This window comes from Pristis pectinata, chromosome 3, assembly GCF_009764475.1.
Source record: "Pristis pectinata isolate sPriPec2 chromosome 3, sPriPec2.1.pri, whole genome shotgun sequence".
Taxonomy (NCBI): domain Eukaryota; kingdom Metazoa; phylum Chordata; class Chondrichthyes; order Rhinopristiformes; family Pristidae; genus Pristis; species Pristis pectinata.
Genome location: NC_067407.1, coordinates 113,313,450 through 113,331,725, shown reverse-complemented (window position 1 = coordinate 113,331,725; position 18,276 = coordinate 113,313,450). Strand labels below are relative to the sequence as shown.

Genomic DNA, 18,276 nt, shown 5'->3' with positions numbered 1-18,276 from the left:
CATTCATTACAGTACAGTACTGTGGAGGTACAGTTATCACATCGAGTGAATTTTGTGTATTTTTCGACTGACGGACAAAATCAACTTAAGGACATCTGTAGAAACGGACCTGGGTCATTACCCGGGAACGACCTGTCGGGGGAGAGCGAGTGCTGGATAGATAGATAGGGAGGGAGATAGAGAGAGAGATATATGGTGGGTGGGGGCAGCGGGAGAGGGGGCTGGTGACCATTCATGGCGTCCTTCATCATTCGGAACTCCTCGAACATCCCTGCCCCGAAATAGCGGTACAGACTGTAACACATGAAATCCATGATCCAGCCATTCGCCACCTCCATCACCTGGAAAAAGTCAACACTGACAGGCAAACCGTTCTGCGCCCAATTCCGCGCCTTCTTCCCGCCGTTTGTAAGTACGGGCGTTCATAAGTCTGGTGTTCGTAACCTGGGGACTTCCTGTATTTGGAATGTGTTGACACCTTTCCCAGCAACATTGGGGAGAGAGGGTGGTATTGAAAATGTGCATAATTTCCATTGGTATTGGTTTATTATTGTCGCATGTACCGAGGCACAGTGAAAAGCTTGTCTTACATACCAATTGTACAGGTCAATTCATTACACAGTGCAGTTACATTGAGTTAGTGCATTGATGTAGTACAGGTAAAAACAATAACAATACAGAGTAAAGTGTCACAGCTGCAGAGAAAGTGCAACGCAATAAGGTGCAAGGTCACAACAAGGTAGATCGTGAGGTCATAGTCCATCTCATTGTATAAGGGAGCCGTTCAATAGTCTTATCACAGTGAGGTAGAAGATGTCCTTAAGTCTGGTGGTACGTGCACTCAGGCTTCTGTATCTTCTACCCGATGGAAGAGGACAGAAGAGAGAATGACCTGGGTGGGTGGTGTCTTTGATTATGCTGGCTGCTTCGCCAAGACAACGAGAGGTAAAGACAGAATCCAAGGAGAGGAGGCTGGTGTCCGTGATGCACTGGGCTGTGTCCTCAACTCTCCATATTGACCATTATAATATTCCTGCATCCTTGTTGTCTTGGAATGCACTCGAGATGCTTTCAGTTAGATCACCATGCATCTCATCTAAAGATGTAATACTCACAATGTGTTGCATATCACCTTCAAGCTCCTTTAAAGTACTTTCTGCAGAGCTGGTGTACATGCTGCAGGGGTTCTTGCAAAACAGCTCACCCAGGGAGTCGTTTACTTTGACTGTTAACAGGGTGTGGACAATCCTTGTCTGTCCTTGATTGCCCCTGAACTGAGGAGGCCGTTAAGTGTTGACCACATTAGTGGTCTGCAGTTGGATACAGGCCAGACTGGGTAAGGATAACACATTTCCTTTCGAAAGGACAATAGTGAACCAGATGGGTTTTTACAACAATCCCATTGTTTCATGGTAACCATTACTGAGACCAGTCCTCTTCCCAATTTTTCTTAAATAAATAATGAGCTTATGTTAATGTGAATTTAAATTTGAGCTCTGGCTACTGGCCCAATAGCATAAGCATGTAACCATAGTGCTCAATTGCACTGTTGTCTGAGCAGATTTCCAAGTAATATCTTCCTCGTCCCCCCAGGCTTTCTTTTCATTTTAGTTACTGTTTCTGTAAACGACATCTGTACTGCTCCACAAGTTGAACGGGGATTGCTTAATACTATATGCAAAGTAGTGTGCCGACAATCTCAAATCCGGTGGTTTTGTCCTACCCAAAGATAGAACTCTGCAGAATGTACAGAAGGCTAGGTTTTCTGTTAAGTGTTTCTTCAGCAAAAATCTTCATTTTCTTTCACTTCATTGCACACACCTTTTGTTGTTCAACCTGTTTGTGTTTTTGTTTCCATTTACGACTGGGTGGAATGGAGTCAAGGAGAACTGCATATGAGGGAGGGAGGGGGGTCAGGGAAGTTGGTCACAGAGTGCAGGCGTGAGTGACTCTGTTTGTCTATATCCGTTTGTGTGGATTAAATGTGCTTGTGTATGATGAGAATCTTTAGTGGTTATGTGTGTGGTTGCATCCGCAAGTGTGTTTGTGAATGTGTGTATGTATCCATGCAGCAGAGCCTGGTCTCCAGCCATCTTGCATTATACCAGCAACCTGCTGCACCAATTCACCAGTGTGCAATGGCAATCTTTGTTCAAAGATGGTGCACAGCCAACCTCAAACTTTGTGAATGGATGTTACCATTGACCCTCCCCATGAGACTCCCTAAGGAGAAGTAGTCCAGAGATCCATGCTTCCTCACTTATCCAAAGGCCAAGTTACCTTCATTGACAGATTCTCATAATGCTCCCAAAGCTGATAGGAATGTGACAAGTCTAAAGTTAATTGGCTTTTACTTCTTATCATCAAATAACAAGTCTGGGATTTGATCTTAATGGCAGATCAGTAAAATCAACTTGTTCTGTGCTGTATTACAGGTATTAAATGTCCCTTTAGCAGCTCAAAAAATATCGACAACGTAACAGGAGATAAACAAGGGAGTGGAATTAATTGGCTAACTACTGAAGTGCTATCATAACTCAACTCTTTCTATACAGTATCATTCTACGTCATGGTCGATGTACTTGTATTTTGATGAGTGGAAAATTCCAAAAGTTAAAAAGGTGTTTGTATTCCTCAAATCTCCATTTATAGGAACTACCAGTGAAGTAGGTGCCTTCTATTGATTATATTCCCTAAAAATGATCCAGTGGTTCAAGTGACTACGAGAATTTGTGTTCTCATTTCTGAACAGTTTGGTCACTGAGGAAACAAACTGAAGTGGCAATATGAACTTCATACGCAACATACACTGGTACGAATCAGCATCGTGACTGAAAATGAAGAACATGTTTATTGTTTTCCCACTAATGAGGACTGTGATTTTGGATAAACTGAATATTGTAACTTTATTGACAAATTGGAATGAGAGCATTGTTTTTAAAAATGAAGTGCAATTGTATGAAGTAATGATATTTCATAATTGGTCATTGAGTCTCACTCCAGCTCCGTGAAAGAAAGCAAAAACATTGTTGATTTCCAGAAACAGAGTTACACATTCTTCCCATGACAGGAAATGGAATAAACTACTTGCAGTTTACCAGCAGTTTGAGTGAAGTTGTTTGTGTTAGTTCAAGAGTCGGTATCAGGTTAAAAAGTTGTTTTCCAGTATTGACACAACAAGTTGATACATAATCCATTTGGATTTGCTATGCAAAAAAACAGATTAATGTATTTAAGTGGCCATGACGAAGAATTACCAATAAAGCTATTAGTAAGGCTTTTGGCCATTTTTAAATATATAGTTTGTAATAACAAAACATTCATTGCCAGCAATTGATGACTAATCGTGTATATTGGATGTCGGGTGTAATGAAGGAGGATGGTTAATACATTATGGCAAAAGGATTAAACATTTGACTTTGATTCTAATGGATACTGATAGCAAGCAAGTCATGTTGAAGTGCACTGATTCCAGCTAATTCCCAGCACCTAGCTTGGAAGAAGAGCTTTGCATCTTAACATTTGGCAGTGGGTTCTTTTTTGAATATGGTAAAGATTGATACGGATAATGCTTGCCTAAGTGCATGGGAAGGTGTGTAAATCTTGTCCGTGCAGTCTTCATGATACTTCTGATTATTATGTAAATGAAATAAACTTTCTACTTGCACACCAAGATTTGGTGGTTATGTTATGATAAAGTTCTTCATTGCATTAAAGAAGAGCTGCAGCAAGATCCATTTATATAATTAAGGAGCGCAGTTTTCTCACTAGCCTTAGTTTGTGCACATATAGTGAGAAAATCGCACTTGACTGCAACATACTTGGGTAGGCGTAACATTCTCATGACCTTTTCCCCCACAATGCAGCCAGTGCTCCCAATCCCACAACTTGTTGCCTGTTTTCCCCCTTTATTCTGAGAAGGTTGATGTGGCCTTTCCCCATGAACCACCACAGGCTTTGCTTTGACCATTATCCTCCCAGCAATGTAGCTCAAAGTACTTTAAATAAAATCCATGTTTGGAGTGAGAGGATTTATTTAATTTACTGTTGGACATTTTGTTGACCACCATCACTTGTGATTGGAATTCTAGTTCAAAGAATGTTGCTGGGTAATCAAAAACTCCAGGGAAATTATTTTGGGATGAAACACTGATGGGATTATTTTCAATTAAATTTGATGCCAGTAAAAGTATCGTGATAATGCTGTAACCCTCAAATAATAACATCACAGGTGTACTTGCACTTCAGCATTTAAGTACAAATCCAATCGATATGAAAAATGTTTCTAGTTTTGTTGTGATCATTGCAATGGAAGTATTAGTAATATATTCCACAGATATAAACAGTTTTCCTATATATACTTCTGTAAATATATGTGCATGTATATACCAAATCAATATATTGCTATTAATATTTGTACCTGTGACAAATTTTCCTGATTCTTAACTGCATTATTTCCGTCATTGTTCTATCACTCTTCTGCTTTACTATTTATGGCAATGGGGTGTGACTGAAGCCTCAACCAAATCTTTTCTCAAAGTACTGAGGTGCTAATCCATATTTAGATTTGTGCTGAGGCAAAGAAAGACTTTGGATTTCATGAATTCAGGACATCCCAAAATGCTTTAGAACCAATAAAACATTTTGAAGTGTAGTCATTTTTGTACTGCAATCACGACACCAACCTCAGCAATGGACTTTCTCATCTACAACTCTCAGGTCAGTAATTGACTCCCCGGTTGTCATCTTTATTTTTCCCTTTTGATGTGCACCTGCTGGTTAAAACTTCTTAGACCAGTCTTGCAGCCTGTTTTCATTGGTGGTACCACCTCTTTTCTAGTTGCCATTAAACCTTTTGCCTTCCTGTTGTCCCTCTATCACATTCATTCTAGAATATTGGTAACTTGATGTTTTAATCTTCCCCATGTGATCTAATTCAGTTAATCGACATTGAGCTGCCTCAAATTACTTTTCTCTTACCTCTGCAACTTAGAGAGGAAAACCTTTAGCATGAGTTTTTGCCCGTACACCCTTTGGGTTTCTTTAGCTCCCCTCTTGACCTTTGCAAGCCCATTAAGCCATGATGAGAAATTGTCATTTTTTTCACAATCATGCTGGTGCCTTTGAGTAACTTGAACAATGGCTTATTCCCAGATGGTAAGAGTTTCTGTAAATACTTGAAAGAAGAGGTAACCAAGTATGCCCTGGTCCTTGAGAAAGTGGGTCTGGAGAATAGATATGGATGGCAAATTAATTAAACTGGTATTTTACATCAGTCTTCGCTGCAGAGGATACAAGTAATGTCCTGGAAATGGATGTAAATTGGGAATTTGATGGAAAGGAAGAAGTTGGGAAAATTACAGTCACCAGGGCAGCCATATTGAGCAAATTGTTCTTAAGTGGCTAATGAGAAAGTTTGAATTTCCCAAAATACCCTAGATTTGGAGATGTTTCTAAAAGATTCAAAAATAGCTAATGTAATTCTTTTATTCAAAAGGAGAGAGAAAAAGCTGAAAGAAAGCTACAGACCAATAGTTTAATATCTGCCGTAGGGAAAATGTTTGAAACTTTTATTGCAGAAATTATGGCGGGGAAATTGGTAAAAGTTGACGTGGTTTAGTTGAAGAGAATCATGTTTGACTTGTTTATTGGAATTTTTTGAAAAACTAATGTGCTGTAGATAAAGGGGAACCTGTGGATGTAAGTCTTGGATTTTCACAAGGCATTTGGTAAAGTCCTATCTTGAAAGTATATTGCAGAAAATTAAAGCTCATAATGTAAGAGCTGACGCATTGGAGTGGATAGAAGACCGGCCAGCAAGAAGCTGAGAGTTGGGATTAATTAGTCTTTTTTTCATTTGGCAGAATACAAAGTGGTGTGCCCCAAAAGATGGATGCTGAGGCCTCAACTTTTTATAATTTTGTACGTGACTTGAATGTAGGACCTGAAGGCATCATCACTAAATTTGCTGCTGATATAAAGATAGGTAAAAGTAGCATGTGAATAGGATACAAGAAGGCTACAAAGGGATATAGTTAGGTTAAGTTTGGCAGATGGAGCGTAATGTAGAAACAAAAAAATATTCATTTTGGCAGGAAAAATAAGCATATCATCTTGAAGAAGCGTATTATCTTTAAAGAAGCATATTACATGGTAAATGATTGCAAAACTCTGAGATACAGAAGGATGTGGGTGTCCTAGTGCCCTATGTAGGTGACCCTAGTGGGTGCCCACAAGGTACAGCAAGTAATTCAGAAAACTACTAGAATGTTACTGTTTATTGTGAGGGGAGTAGATTACAAACATAAAGAATTTATGTTTCAGTTATTTAGGTCATTAGTGAAACAGCATCTGGAGTAGGGAAGTTACTGGAGGGAAATTCTGAGGGACAAGATCTGCCATCATATGGGTAGTCCAGGCCTGATCAGGAATAGTCAACGTGGTTTTCTGCATGGGAGGTCATGTCTGATGAATCTTTTGGAGTTTTTCGAAGAGTTAATTAAGGGGATAGATGAAGGTAGGGCAGTGGATGTTGTCTATGTGGACAAGGTCCCATGTGGCAGGCTGATCTGGAAGGTTAGGTTGCATGGGATTCAGGGGGAACTAGCGAGGTGGGTTCAGAATTGGCTCGATGATAGGAAGCAGAGGGTGATGGTTGAAGGTCGATTCTCCGACTGGAGGTCTGTGACTAGTGGAGTGCCCCAGGGGTCAGTGTCGGGACCTCTGTTATTCATTGTGTATGTAAATGATTTGGATATGAATGTACATGGCATGATTAGCAAGTTTGCTGATGATACTAAATTAGGGGGTCTTGTTGATAGTGAAGCAGGTGTTGTAACCTTGATCAGTTTGGGAGATGGGCTGAGGAATGGGAAATGGATTTCAACTTAGATAAGTGTGAGGTGATGCATTTTGGACATTCAAACGAAGGTAGGTCTTGTACAGTGAATGGCAGGGCACTGACGAGTGCTGTGGAACAGAGGGACCAGGGCGTACAAATGCACAGTTCGCTGAAAGCGGCCATGCAAATAGACAGGGTGGTGAAGAAGGTGTTTAGCACGCTGGCCTTCATCAGTCAGGGCATCGAGTTTAGGAGTAGGGACACTATGTTGCAGTTATACAAGTCATTGGTGAGGCTGCACTTGGGATGTTGTGTACAGTTTTGGTCACCCTGTTATGGGAAAGACATCCTTGAGCTGCAGCGGGTGCAGAAGAGATTTACAAGGATACTACCTGGACTAGAAGGTCTGAGTTATAGGGAGAGGTTGGCCACACTGGATCTTTATTTCTTAGATCGTAGGAGAATGAGGGGTGACCTCAGAAGTTGGTGAAATCATGAGGGGTATGGATAAGGTGGACAGTCAGTCTTTTCCCCAGGGTTGGGGGGAGTCCAAAACTAGAGGGCACAGATACAAGAGGGGAAACATTTAAAAGAGACCCGAGGGGTAACTTGTTTATGCAGAGGGTGGTGAGGGCCTGGAATGAGCTGCCAGAGGAAATGGTCAAGGTGGGTACAATTGCAACATTTAAGAGGCATTTTAATAAGTACATGGAGCGGAGGGGCTTGGAAGGTTGTGGGCTGAACGCGGGCAACTGGAGTTAGCAGGGACGATGCTCTGGTCGGCATGGACCAGTTGGGCCGAAGGGCCTGTTTGTATGCTGTATGACTCTATGACTATGGTGTTTGCTCTTGGCCTCTTTATGAAAGTAAGGATGCTAAAGTGTTGGAAGTAGTTAAGAGAAGGTCTACTGGGCTAATACCTAAAAAGGGCAAGTTGTTTTATGAAGAAAGGTTAGGCTTTCATCTGCTGGTGTTCAGAAGAGTTGAAGGAATTTGAAGGAAGCATTCAAGGTTCTGAGGGGTCATGACAAGGTGGACGTGAAGAGGATTTTCGTCATGTGAGAGAATCTAGAACGAGGGGTCATTGTTTAACAGTAAGGGATTATCCGGTTAAGGTAAAAATGAGTTTTTGTAATTCTCTTCCTAAAAGAGTGGTGTAAGCAGAGTCTTTGAAAATCTTTATTGGCCAAAGTAGATGACCAAAGAGGAGAGAGGTTACTTGGCGCAAGGAGGGAATGAGGAGTTGAAGTTGCTGTCAGATCAGTTCTGATCTTACAGAATCTGGGCCAGGCTTGAGGGGCCAAGTAGCGTATTCCTGCTCCTAGTTCAGGTCTTTGTATGCACTTTCTTAGAATATGTTGCTTAACTAAGGAGTTGAAACTGAATTTGATGTTGGACAAGGAGGCCTGAAATTGAGCAGGTTTGCACGTTTAACAGAAAAATAGTAAAACTGGTTAAATATAAAGAAGCAACATTTTTTGTGGGAATCCAAAGTGTAGAAATCTCTTGAGTTTGTGGAGTGATGAGGCACACTGGAAGGCTATTCAACATCCTATGTTAACTTTTCAAAAGAGTTTATTTCTCTATCCATCCTTTATTATCTTTTCCTGTTCTATATTCAATTAATCTTTGAAGGTTACAATTGAATCTGTAAGATCACCTCACAAGATCGTTATAACTTCCTGCATGGAAAAAATCTCCTCATTTGCTCATTTTTAGTTGACATTAGTACAAATAAAAGCAAGGATTTTGAAAGGAAAATGAGAAGCAACTAAGAATGAAGAAAATTAATTCCACATGGATAGTGCAACCCATCCCCAAATATTTTAAAAGGAGCTCAGCAGCAAACTCTAAAAATGAAATATGCTGTCAGATAATAAAATGACTTGGTTGAATTAGCTTATTGAAAGGTTCAACTATTTACCTTAAATGGGTTAGCAGGTTCAAGATTCGTGTTTTATAACAGTTATTTACCCCATTTTTTGCATTGTCATGGGAACCAGTTGTCACTAAGCAACTACCTTCAGTCAGCAGAGAGGTAGCCTGATTTACTCAAAACAATACTCCAAAGCCAGTTGATGGCAAGTGTGCGGCAGGGCATGCTGCATTTGGACTGTTTCTTTGATTGAATCTTCAAACCTCAAGTTGGGAGACTGGCGTGCTACAGCTTCTCGCAGGTTGTTTATGGCTGAAATAATTCCGCCAGTCTCGGAAGAAAATCTTGCATGTGGAAAAGGTGCATAGAACCAGAATGCGTGGTGATCTCAGAAATGCTAAGATTTTGCATGGGTAAATTTTGGGCGTGAATATATTATGAAGTGTGAGAATTTGTTGGACTGTGGGCGGAGTGTGGCAAGAAGAAGAAAACCACTGTTAATGTCTGAGGTTCGTTTTTACTTTGCTCATTGTAGCAGAGCAGCATAGTGGAATGCTGCTTCCACTTCATTACTCTTGGATTGAACAGAATTTCCGTAATACTTCAGTCAGAGGTTTGCAACCTGAAATCTAATTGGCTGAAGCACCTTAGACGTGAATGTAAATTGGTGATGAACAGTTTGTGGGACTGGTTGTTCAGCTCATGGGCAGGCTAGTGGAGTCTTTAGTTGAATTAGTGAGGATGGTCCATTCAGTGTTTGGGTTGAGAGGGGGAGCTCTTGCTCATTGGTTGCCTGATACTGGATGGTACAGCAACATTGATGGAGTCCAGGCTAAGAATGGAGAGATAATGAGAAAGTTTTCACCATAGACCTGAAGGTTTGAAAGAAATTTGTATTTTATGAACACCTTTCAAAAGTCAAAGTCATTGCCAGATGCACAAGTATATGTATACACCTCATAACTATGAGTCATCTCATATTGCTGTACAGCCAGAGAAAGTTGGTTTATAGTGCTGCTTTTGCTGTGATTTTTGAGAAGCTTCACTTGGTGCTTTTTGCTGTCTTTGGCATGAGGCACCTTGTAAATGAAAATAATGGTGGAAATAAATCTTGTGGTACTCTCGCTGATCATAGAAATTCAGAAAAATGCTGCAAATCCACATTGATGGGCAAAAAAAGGAGTATTTTTTGATAATTTAAACAGCCAATAAGAAGGGAATTGCTTATATTAGGAGCTTTTTTATTTGAAATGGCTGTGATTACTACATGGATCAGCTTAATGCTAGATTATGAGAAGTCAAATGCTGTCCAACAAAGGGCAATAGGTAAGGATCAGAAATGACATATTTACTTTTGGGGCATAGTCTTCTGTGTTGAAAGCATCAAGTATAACCCATTTACAGTTATTCCAAGCCAATGTGAATTATGTGTTTTAATTTTCTGTGTGATTCTGGATGAATTTTATTGACCAATTGTTTAAAAAGTACTGTTGAAGGCTATTGCATTTTGGCATGATAGATTGTGGATTTATCCTGTAGTGTTCCGGCCTGTGAATTCTGTATTTTGTTAAGTGATCTGGGGGAACTCTAAGTTACATTGAAGTATTTTCCTATTAGAATAGAAAGCTGATGGGCAGTCAATCACCCAGCATTTGCATTGACTTATTTCCACAGATTTGGCTGGAGTGAATGTTTCTTCAGTAGACATGTAGCTGCTGTTCCATACTGGAGAATGATTTGTCTCAGTGAAACAAGAGAAAGTTGGTGGGGAGGAAGTGGGTAAAATATGCTTTCACCCATTCTCCTCAGACCCTATGTAGTTGTTTGAAATTTTCTGAAAAATATTACGGAATTTTAAATCAGTGTTTTGTGCATCCTCAATTCCAAGAACTGTCTAGGACAGAGCATTTACAAGCATAATTTGTTTCTTTTAATTGAACAACTGCAGCAGTTCAAAACGATGAATCTCCCATTGAAAACATTGTGGCTGATTAGAAGGTATCCTGCCTGATAGAGTGTAATTCTTATTTTGTCAAACTTTCAGTGCCAATTGTGAATTTATAATTTAAAAACTTCAGATGGTAAGCCCAAAGGTGCATTTTGTGTTTCATCCCTGCTGTTGCAAATGATTGTGCAGCTGTTGAAAATCAGCAAAATTTTATTTCCTTAAATGATAAGATCATTTTTATTTTCTTTGTATGGCTCTGCAGTTGAACATTGGAGAAAAGAAAGCAACAAGCTTTCTGATTGGGCCTTTTCATTGCAAAATTATTACTTTGAACCCTTTCTATTTTCAAGAACATAGGGTAAGATGTATCTGAGGCACCACAAAGGACCATTGGTAAGATTAAATTGACACCAAATCACAGAAGGATGTATGCCAGGCTGGGATAAAAACTTGGTTAAAGAATTAGATTTCAAGGTGCACTTTAAAAGAACAGAATTTTGAAGTGGAAATTGCAGTTTTAGGGAGGAAATACCAGAAGTTCGAGCCAATGGTGGGCCAATGATAGGAGAAGAATAATAGGCCAGACCTTGAATGCAGGTTTCTTGAAGGGCGGTGTGGCTGCTGAAGGAGGGTGAGGCTGTGGAAAATCTGAACATGGAGAATGAGATCTTTCAGATTAAGGTATTGGAAGGTCCAGCAATAGGACCAATGTTGGCCAGCAAACCAGATGGTTTGGATACAATCGACAGAATCTTGCATGGTATATTTTGCGGAATGTGGAAGCTGGGAGGCTGGTGAGGAGAGCATCATCCTAGTTAAATCTACAGTCAGTGCAAGTGTGACATAGGGATTTAACACCATATCAGCTGAGGCGGGGATGGAGATGGGTGATGTTGCAGATGGAAAGCAGACAGTCTTGAATTGGGTGGCGGTAGAGTGAAAAATTTAATTTGAATCCAATTTGATGCTGAAGGTTCCAAGCAGCCTGAGGTAGTGACCAGGGAGTAGTGGTGATATTCACTACTTCATTGACTAACCCACTTTCAGAGATAGTTGCATTCTCTCAAAGGATATGTCCCAAGTTTATGTAGCTGATCTAAATGTTGTCTAACTTACTGTACTTCGAGGAAGTCTGTCTTCTCATTCGGCAATTAGAGGTTCACAGTTGCCCATGAAGAAACTAATACTTGCTTTTTTACCCTTGATAGCTCGCAGCAAATCGCCCGCAGCATCTTCAAATCTTAATTCCGAATTCCATAGTCTTTTACTCTGCTGATTTATTTTTTGACAGGTTTCATTACCTGTCAAAGTGGATGGAGCTGGTACTGCACATGTTGAATTGGAAGGGGTACTTTGAGTTATGTTATCTTGCGATATCCAAATGAGGGTTAGAAGTGGAGAAGTCTGCAAAATGCTGTAACATTTAGCTGCAATTACAGATTTGGTCTGCTTGAACTATTGCTTTAAGAGCAAGTTGTTGGTTTTGAGGAAATTAATCCTGAACCTTTCCAAAAACTCATTGTTGAAGTCAATCTGGTTCCACTCTCTAACCATTCTGAGCCTGAATTCCATCTTGCATTTACTTGTCCTAATCTAATTTGTGGTCCATAGTTCTGGTCCTGCCCGTAAGTGGAAATATAAAAAGGGTGTGTGATTGAAGTGAGTTTGGAAAGACTTTCATTATGGGTATTTGATGTTTTTTTGGAAAAAAAACTAAGGTATCTGATCTTTTGTGACGTAGAGATTGCAACAATTGCATTCTCTATCTTTATTTTATCTAGATAATTAACTTTTTTGTTTAATTAAAACCTTTTGGTGGATTTTTAAGTCTAGCTACTTGCGTGAAAGTGGTCAAGTCATATGACATTGATTTTTTGTCAGGAAGCATGATAACTACAGGAGAGAGGAAACATATCCAGTTCTGGTGATAGGTGAAGTAAAAAAGGTTTATGTGGAGCATAAGCATAGGAATAGGCTGAAGGATGAATGGGTTGTTATTGCTGTCATTCATTGTAATTCTGTTTGTCATATGAGTACTTCAGTGGAGTCAAAGGCAAAGTGGGATTTCTTCTGCAAAGCTGACACTAGAACCATGTAATTCAGACTCAGCATTTAACCTTGCATGTCCTCTTCAAATTGCTGTGGTGTTTAGGAATGAGTGTGGCAAGTGGCATTACTTTGACATGATTTTGAGAACATTTCTGGTTTGATTGTCAGCCTGTGTTGAATTAACTAATCTTGGGTTTGGCAGGTCAGGTGCTTCATTTAGTTTTGATGAATTCCAATGGCTTTCCAGTAATCTTTGCTGGAGGATGCCATGTGTGTAGATATTGTGGGCCTTGGTTTAAATATCACGGCCACTGAGGTTCAAAAAACACTCTTGGGAGCTTCGGTGGAAGTTAACCTATTTTTAAAGTGCATCAAGAACATGTTAGTATCAGTAAAGGTAGCCATAAGAGAAGTGAAGTTCATCTGTCTTCTGGTTAATAAAATCTCAGCTCTTCATGTGCAAAATATAATTTTGAGTTCTGACATACTGTTGGTGAAAATGGTGATTACTTTGTGCCTCCTTCCATAGGATTCCTTTAGAAACAGGCAACAATAAAGTTAAAGTTTAGTATGCATTGCATCTTTATTAATAAATACTTTCTCACCTGTTTTATAAAGCAAGTTGAAACATTGGTTCTCATAATTCTTTAAACTTTTGCTTTCATGTTTCCAGAAATGTTTCTAACTTTTGTATTTTCTGCCTTTTATGTGGAATTGTATACTTTCAAATGTCCAAATAAAAACCTTGCTTTGTGTACATAATTATGCTTTGATTATTCTTCCATTTGAGCTTGCAGTAACAGTTTCCGTTTCCAGCTTCCTCCCATTTCTCACTCTTTCCTGAAGGTGATAGCTATAAGTGGAGTCCAGTTTCACTGCTGTGGGAACCTCTGTCATCTCTCTCAAATAGATATTCTTACTGTCTGAGCCCAGGACACAGCAACTTGTGCTTACTGCAGACTGTCACTACTGCGTCTTTAGTGAAAGTTTTACTAACATCAGCCAGTTTTTAAACTCGCCATGTCTTTTCATGTTGGACAAAGCCTCTCAAAAAAAATACAAACTATTGTGAAGCTTTTGCTGTAAAATTGGCCCACTATATATAGTGCTCATTGAAATCTTTCTGACTTGTATGATGTTGATACAAGAAATCAAGTCTTAGGTTTGCAGGTCAATTCTCTCTGTTTTCCTCTTTTCCATAGTCTTTTACTCTGCTGATTTATTTTTTGACAGGTTTCATTACCTGTCAAAGTGGATGAGCTGGTACTGCACATGTTGAATTGGAAGGGGTACTTTGAGTTAAATTGTCTTGCGATATCCAAATGAGGGCTAGAAGTGGAGAAGTCTGCAGAATGTAGTAACATTTAGCTGCAATTACAGATTTGGTCTGTTTGAACTATTGCTTTAAGAGCAAGTTGTTGGTTTTGAGGAAATTATGATTTTCAAGCCTCTACCTTTTTTCTCTCATAGCTCTTTTTGTTGCTCCTCTCAGTTTGTGAGTGATTTGGTTGTGACAGAAGTCATCAATATTTGGAATTGAGGTTGGATGGAGAATGTCTTCCTCACTGACTTAATAGTCTCCCTATCCTTTCCTAATCAGTCTTGTTTGACTTTGCTTCCCATCTCCTCTCCATATTTTAGCCCTTCATCCTTCCATTAGCCCTTCCCCTTTCTTTCTTCTTTTCTGCTGTTAATTATCTTTGTAAAAAAAAAATCCAATTCTGTCGCAAAATCTTTGGTCTCTACAGATTTTTCTTTAAAAGATGCCTTCTGTGCAAAGAAAGCTGAATTAGTGGGCCAGAAGCTGAATGTTGAATTGTGGTAATCATTGGCCTATATTGAAGGAGTTGTCATTCCATAGCAGGGGAATGGAGCTGCCTGGATTGCTCTACAAAAAGCTGGCACAGACACAGTGGACTGAACACACAAAAGACCGCAGATGCTGGAATCTGGAGCAACACACAAAATGCTGGAAGAACTCAGTAGGTCGGGCAGTATCTGTGGAGGGAAATGGGTAGTTGACATTTCAGGTCGAGACCCTTCATCAATGGACTGAAAGGCTGCCTCCTGTGCTAAGACAATTCTATGGCTTTCTTACTAAAGCAAGAATTAGGCTGAAAGCTACAAACCATAGTGTGCTTTTTAAAAAAAAATATAAAGTGACAATCTGTTTTATATTCAAACCTACCTTGGCTATATTAAGAATGCTTGATTTATCCGCTTTTCCTTCAAAGTTAAAGATGTAGCTCTTGGGACAAACATTTTTTGTAAGTTTTTAGCTGGGAAATGAGCCTTGTCATGTGTTTTAATAACCTGCACATGCGGGGAACTGAAGGTGGAGCATCTAACTATTTAGTCCTGATGAAAGATCTCCACCTGAAATGTCAACTTTTTATCCCTCCATGGATGCTGCCTGACCTGCTGAGTTCCTCCGGCACTTTTTGTGTATTGCTAACTATCTTATAGTTGCTTTTTCTTTGTGTTCTGAGGCCAATTTGATTAAATTACAAACCTCTCCAGTTTCCATTGCTCCTTATCACTTGTGGCATTGCATTTGCCCAGGAAATAGACAGTGAACACATCTTTTAAAATAAAATTGACATAATAACAATTGTAAATAATGATTCTATCTTCCTTTAATTCTGGGTTTTGCAAATATTCTTATTGCTAACTTGTCTTGATCAGAGAACTTGCCTGAGGTTGATATATTGAATATGTTACTTGCATATTCTAAATATTGGATAAATAAAAATAATGTAAGTAGAAACCCAATGCAGTGACTACTAGTTTGAAAAAAGCAATTCGTGTCTAGTCTCTGCATTGTGTAGAAATAATATTTTATTTGGGAAAATCTCAAATTAGAAATGCTGTGTTCATGTATTAAGAACAAAACTAGCCTTATTAAAAAGCAGTTAATATTTCAAATTTCACTTTTGTGTTTCTTTTCAGTGTAAAGCATCTCTGCTCAAGAGGTAACAGATACTTCTGAATGAAAGGTGTGATTTTACGGTCAAACCACAGTGGTGTCCTTGATAGTGCATTCAGTCTCATGGGTAGGTGAACCACATGCTGGGATTCAGCAAGATGTAGATAAATTTTTTGAGTGCGTGAATGAGGTTTAAAAACGGACAAGCAACTGGGCGGTGATGGTTCACCATAACAGGTTACGAGCCAAATTGTGATTTATTAATGTGCTTCTTGGCCCACAAACCACAGACTAGTGATGCAGGATGAATGTTTCTGTTAACACCATGTAGTCCCACTGTTCTTGCCGCCTTTGGGCTGTGAGGATATTGGTAATGTTACGAACCAGCATCAAAAGAAACACCCCAGGTCATGTATATGTGTTAAAAACTATTTTATTAATAACTACTTATAATAAGAAAAATAAAAGTAAAAATGTTAGAATGTTAGAAGTAAAAATGTTAAATCTTAAACATTAACCCCAAAAACTAAACTCGAAGTGTGTGTGTGGCAAATTCCCAAACTCCAAGTCCAGGAATAGTTCTCAAAGTTCAGTTCAGCAAGCCATAAGGTGAAACGTGAGCAAAGACTTCTTCAAAAGCCATCGTTGACTGAAGGCAAAACGTAGAGAGAATATAGAGAGTAAGTATGAAATCCAAATGTTCCACTTTGGAACCCAAACGACACCTCAGTGTCTACTCAGCAGTGACTACTCCAACACTTTCTCCCGAAGCATCTGCCACCCCGAAAAGCATTCGAATCGTGGCTGTCCACACAAATACCTGTTTCCTTCTACAGGTTAACGACAGAGTGGACTCCACTGGATTACTCCAAAAATCCATACGTGGATTGTAGTGACAGACACAGTTACTGTTTTTCATTCATTGATAGAAACTAGCAGGCTGGTATCTCTGTTTCTCTCTCTCTCCCTCTGTTTCTCTCTCTCTCCCTCCCTCTGTTTCTTTCTCTCTCTCCCTCCCTCTGTTTCTTTCTCTCTCTCCCTCCCTCTGTTTCTTTCTCTCTCTCCCTCCCTCTGTTTCTTTCTCTCTCTCCCTCTCTCTGTTTCTCTCTCTCTCCCTCTCTCTGTTTCTCTCTCTCTCTTCCTCTCTCTGTTTCTCTCTCTCTCTCCCTCTCTCTGTTTCTCTCTCTCTCTCCCTCTCTCTGTTTCTCTCTCTCTCTCCCTCTCTCTGTTTCTCTCTCTCTCTCCCTCTCTCTGTTTCTCTCTCTCTCTCTTTGTCTCTCTCTCTCACACACACTGGAGAGAGTGAATCTCAACATCTGTCCTCTCCATATAATTGAAGTCTCCTCTCCTGGGTGATCTCCTCTACACATACTCCAAGAGTGCATCATCTTCCTTGTAACATGAGTGGCACAAATATTTGTTGAGCAGGGTAAGGGAGTGCAGAATTATACAGTTAAGGTGCAGGAAAGATAAGAAATTTTCTTTAGTGTTACCAGACCCATACATTGAGGTGGAGACTTGACCAGTGACTTAAGGATTTAGCATATATTTCCTGTTTTTGTACTGCATGCCACTAGCCAAGCATCCCAGATGCCCTTTAACAGCTTTATGATTGCATTAGCATTTTCAAAAATTGTTTATTCGAAACCCCAGGCTTGTCTGCCCCGTGCCCTCTTTAAGATTGTGCAGTTTAGTTCATTATTGCTTCTCCTTTCTCTTCCTGTCAAATGCTTCATTTAGTAAGTTGCCAAGAGGACAATCTCCAAATTCTCACCTAAAGGATGGGCTCATTCCCCTATCAAAAAAGGCAACATTTTTAAGGTGTTCAATCTTCCAGTGGGAATACAATGAGGAAAGGACAGGCACATCCAGAGAAACTGCTCACAGGATTTTCTGTAGCCTTTGATACTTGTATAAAGTATTTTACAAAATAATTTGTATTCTGTCCTTTTAAATTGCTATTTTGATTTTTACAGTTTTTATTTTTACCACCTTTTGCCTCCTAGCCTTGCTCTTTATCTTGATTTACTATTAGGCAAAATTTTTCTTATCCCTTGCTATCAGTGATTTTTGTAGTTAGTGCTTCTTGGAATTCCTCCATTCTTCTGAACATCAGATGCACTGTGTCGTCTGCTGGTTGTCCCCAACTGTTCATCTTTTCACGTTCCATGGTACTTTCTCAGGAGTTTAAAAGTCCTGCTCCTTATCTCCCTCAGAAATTCTGTCCTTTTGCCGCCTTCAAAGTTTGGAAACAGTGGTCTGGATTTTTTGACTTCATACAGTGAGTTCCAATGGAAATATTTGTGCAGCCACTTCAGTTTGGAACTTGAACATGTCACTTCAAAATCTTAATTTAAATGATTCTTACTAACCTATGCATGTCCCTGAAGAAGAACGTACTGCCTAGGAACACCCTGGTCCCAACTGAAGAGATCCCAGCCTTGGGCAACATGGTTGGGTCACTTGGGCAAGCTAGAACAAGCCCTAACCATGAAACTTCTGAGGAAACCTTTGACGGTCGGAAAGGTCTGTGCTGCTGAATGACCCTGATACTCAGAAACATTCAAAGTCAATCAGAATTGAAACAAATAATTAAATTGTTGGTAGATTTAAAAAAGATCAGAAGTGCCATTGGT

General features: G+C 39.6%; 1 protein-coding gene across 11 annotated transcripts in view; it reads left to right on the top strand.

Annotated features, from left to right (window-relative positions):
- The window catches only part of LOC127568539 (transcriptional-regulating factor 1-like), a 202,234-nt gene that overhangs the window by 101,121 nt on the left and 82,837 nt on the right, over nt 1-18,276 (top strand). For 6 of the 11 annotated variants that reach the window (XM_052012408.1, XM_052012414.1, XM_052012415.1 and 3 more), the window contains one exon: nt 15,664-15,767. The exons of 4 other annotated variants lie outside the window; for them this stretch is intronic. The gene's annotated coding sequence lies outside the window, so the exon portion shown is untranslated. The remainder of the gene's footprint in view (nt 1-15,663; nt 15,768-18,276) is intronic. One more of the 11 variants, XM_052012411.1, reaches the window with a different exon arrangement.